A 310-nucleotide genomic window follows, 5' to 3' on the forward strand; every position below is an offset into this window, starting at 1 on the left:
TATCATTACTCTTATTATTGTAAAACTTTTAATTGTACATACCATTTCTAAGCTTATTATTTGAAGATTCTTTTTCTGTAAAATTGTCGATCAAATCCTTAGATGACTCCAAATAATTTATACAATTGGCTATTGTCGAATCCAATATGTTTTTTACTTGCCGCCTGCAATAAAAAAAACATCATATTAGGTGCCTATGAACTATGCTCATCTAATGAGCCATGTGAAAGTTACATTAAATTTCCTCTCTCTCACTCTCACTCTCTCTCTCTCTCTCTCTCTCTCTCTCTCTCTCTCTCTCTCTCTCTCT

This window comes from Odontomachus brunneus, unplaced genomic scaffold, assembly GCF_010583005.1.
Source record: "Odontomachus brunneus isolate Ranch 3 - 2012 unplaced genomic scaffold, Obru_v1 Obru_scaffold_288, whole genome shotgun sequence".
In the NCBI taxonomy this organism is placed as follows: domain Eukaryota; kingdom Metazoa; phylum Arthropoda; class Insecta; order Hymenoptera; family Formicidae; genus Odontomachus; species Odontomachus brunneus.